Source organism: Vanessa cardui, chromosome W, assembly GCF_905220365.1.
Source record: "Vanessa cardui chromosome W, ilVanCard2.1, whole genome shotgun sequence".
In the NCBI taxonomy this organism is placed as follows: Eukaryota; Metazoa; Arthropoda; class Insecta; order Lepidoptera; family Nymphalidae; genus Vanessa; species Vanessa cardui.
Window position 1 is genome coordinate 405,931 of NC_061153.1, and position 4,227 is coordinate 410,157.

Here is a 4,227-nt window from a genome sequence, read left to right on the forward strand (position 1 = left end):
TCTCAGACAAATCTGATTCAGAAAGAACCAGAAGTATCGACTCAAGAACCGACAGTATTCATAGCAATGCAGAAAGCCCTATACTAGAAGTCCCTATTACTGATGATCCCCTTAACAGATTTAGCAGACAAATCGTATTTAACGTTGTTGGCGATATTAAAAGTAGACCTCACATAACTCACCCTTTTGAAACTTATACAAAAACTTGCATACAAATCTCCAAATCAAACCTAGAACAAGATGTAATAGATGCCATAAAAGGATACGTTACACCACGTATAAAAACAGGAATCTTAATTAATCCCCCGCTTGAAATGTACAAAATTATACCGGTTATACAAAAGTATTTCAAAAATTCCGCAATGAACCTAGTTCTTTCCAAATTAGAAGTTGAAAACGTTAAGGATTACCTAAAGCAACAAGAAATTATTAAGAACTATCATGAAGGCAAGACGAACCATAGAGGCATTAATGAATGTTGTTTAGCTCTGTCTAAACGTTATTTCTGGCCAAAAATGAAAAACCAAGTGACAAAATTCATTAATGAGTGTCTTATTTGCGGTCAGGCAAAATATGACCGAAATCCTGTAAGACCTAGATATGAAATTGTACCACCACCTACCAAGCCTATGGAAGTTGTACACTTGGATTTATTCAGCGTAGATAGTAACAAGTACCTAACAATTATCGATGCATTCTCGAAATATGCACAAGCATATTCTTTGAGAGATGCTACAGCCGTTAGTGTAGTTCAGGCTTTATTAAGGTTCTTTTCCCATCATGGTATGGCTCTTAAATACATTACGGATAATGGCCCTGAATTTACAAATCAACTATTTTCTGAATTCACTAAATTACACAAAATTGAACATCATAGAATATGCCCCAATACACCCAATGAAAATGGAATGATAGAACGCTTTCATAATACCCTACTCGAACACTTGCGTATCTTAAAATTAGAAAACCGCAATGAATCTGTTACCAACCTTATGACGTACGCTGTAATGGCATATAATAGTTCAATCCATTCTTTCACGAAATGTCGCCCAATAGAAATAATTACTGGTCATTTAGATCCGCGAGATCCTTTAGACATGAATATAACAGAGCACCTATTGCAGGAATATATACTAGATCACCGTAAGCGAATGTTAAAGGTATACGAAATCATTAATGAAACCGCCCTTCAGCGTCGTACTGAAATAACCGAGAACATTAATAGAAATCGCGAGCCTGAGCAAACATATGCACCTGATCAACGAATCTATGTCAGAAATCCCCTAGCTAATAGACAGAAATTAGCTGCCCGCTATACGAACGATACGGTTGTAACAGATTTACCTATACATATTTATACAAAGAGAAAGAGAGGACCCGTACCCAAGTCGCGCCTGAAACGGGTACCTAATAGTGCTCGTTTGTTACAGGATACAGAAAACACTACTCGCGTTAATGCTGGCTCAGGTCCTGAAGCTGGGACAAGCAGACGTGACTTGAAAGCTTAAAAAATGGACCGGGTATTCAACCTATGACCCACTAGAATAATTTCCCATTTCCATTCTTTTGTTCAAATTATAAATTTAAATAATGTGCGAAATAGGTTAGAATCCGTTCGAGAGAAGTTAAGCAACCTAGCACCTGACTTAAATAATAAAACGTCGTTACTTTACGCCCCGCATATCAAATATCTTGCAACGAAATTAAATGACATGTCAGAGCAACTGTTAACCTTTCAAGGAAAACGTTCAAAAAGAGGCCTCGTTAACGGTTTTGGTTCCATAATCAAAAGTATCTCCGGAAATTTAGATTATACGGACGCACTAAAGTACGAAAATGCCATTGCTATTCTACAAAAGAACGAAAATAACTTAGCCATTGAAATAAATCATCAAATAAGTTTAAGCAAGCAGTGGGCATCTCAGAGTTCAAATGTTACAGATAGGATAGTAGAAAACCAGAGGAAAATAGAGAACATTATTAAAACCATCTTAGATAATGATGTTAGGAAAGAAGAAGATGCAATTAAGTATTTTCATTTAGCCCAGCTACTTACAATACTAGGTGATGACATAGACAATTTGTCACAAGAGTTGTCAAAACTACAGAATCTATTGGCATTCATAAGAGCTAAGAGCATCCATTATTCCGTTCTCGATTACGACACTTATATAGTTATGTTAAATAAACTAAAAGGTTTATACAATTCAAATGTAGTGCTAGATATTAATTTAAGGGAATATTTAGATCTATTAAGATTAGGATATTATTATAAAGATAATGATATAATCTTGGTAATTAAGTTTCCAATCATGAATCCCAATAACTACATCCTTTACAAATTGTCCTTAGCCCCTAATTGTAATGATAAAATTATAATCCCTACCTATCCATACGTAGCAATTCACGAGAAAGATCTACTGTATATAGAGACAGAATGTCCGAAGTACAGTCACGGTCATCTTTGCGAGGACAACTTAAACCGACACTATGGAGAGCAAACGAGCTGCATTCAACATCTTATACTCCAGCAACATATCCATGAAACCTGTCGGGTTACTCCAGTAATCTTATCTTCTCAAGCCATGGAACAATTGGATGATCGTCACTATGTTCTGAGCTTTCCCAACTTAACGAAAGTTCATTTAACCTGTTCTCAAGATCAATACAAAAACCTTCTCGGAAGCTATCTAGCTGAAATACCTAAAGGGTGTGCTCTACAAACGTCCATCTTCACCATCACTAACCACCATGATCAAGTAAAAGGACAAGTTTTGAAAATGTTGAATATAGAATATAGTAATGAAGATCCATACAAAGCGACAGCGAAGAACATCTTGAAATTGAACAGTATAGATTTGACTCACTTACATTCAACCAATACCAGGATTGCCTCTCAAGAACCAGTGACTTTGGAATTGTCGAACTTAGACACGCTCTATCACACGACTATACCTGTCTACCTACTCATCGGTGCATCAGTATTCACTATTAGCATCGTCCTCATTCGTCGCAAATGTATGCATTCAAAAAATACCAACCAGAAGGAAAATGAGGCAACCAGAACACAAGAAGTCCAGGACAGCCCCAGAGAACCTATGTCTCTATCAGCACTATTTTCGACAAAAGTCTCCAAATAGCTGCTGATCCTGCGGAGGGAGTTGTTAAGAAATAATCGCAAGACCTCCCGAACATCGAGCGCTACCAAGAATCCCCATACCGTGGGGACCATTCAGTGATTTACCGATTTCGTTATAAATATGTAATTCAGACTACAGAACTTCACTTTTTGTTCTGACATCGAACAGACTGTCACGTATTATAAATTAGAAATAATTAATTATTAAATTGAATTACTTAAATAAACGTATAAGTTAAATTCGTTCGGTTTCATTCTGCATCCTCAACGGCAGCCCTACGTAATTCACCTTTTTGTGTTATTTTTTTTTATTTTTGGCAAAATTTGTAGAGTAAATACTATTACTGGAACCGGGGCGGGGGGGGGTTCTCAGAGTCAGATGCAGTATTTTGCAAATCAACATCGTTACTTTGACTTGGTTGATTGGAAGTTAGAAACTTGTGAAATGCTGTTCAATGCTGTCATCTAGAAAGCGCAGCTGATCTACATAAGGCCAATTTTTGTATTTTTTATATGCAGATCCAGAAGCAGATTCGGTTGACTTTTTGAACTTCTAATAATTATCTCTCAAGCTTTTCCATTTAGTAGCCCATTGTTTACCTGTAAACAAACAAGCACGATCAATTCGGATTTGCTCATTTATAACAAACCTATTAATAATATATTTATATTTTTGTCAAAAATTATGGTCAAAAGTGGTGACGGGTTTAGACGCGACGGTATGTATGTATATTTTTGTATTTATTTCAGGTATCTTGCGACTGGAGATTAATCATCCACAATAAGCAATTCATATTGTATGGGAAAATCTACTATTACAACAATAATCAAGGAAACATGTAGTGCAATTTGGAAAAATCTACAACCAACATACATGCCATTCCCGTCTGAAGAAATGTGGAAGCAGTCTGTCATCGGATTTCATGAAAGATGGAGATTTCCAAATTTTCTAGGCAGTATAGATGGTAAACATGTAACAATAAAATGCCCATCCAATACGGGATCTTTGCATTATTGTCATAAACAAAAATTCTCAACAGTATTGCTGGCAGTTGTGGACGCTGATTATAAATTTATTATGATTGACG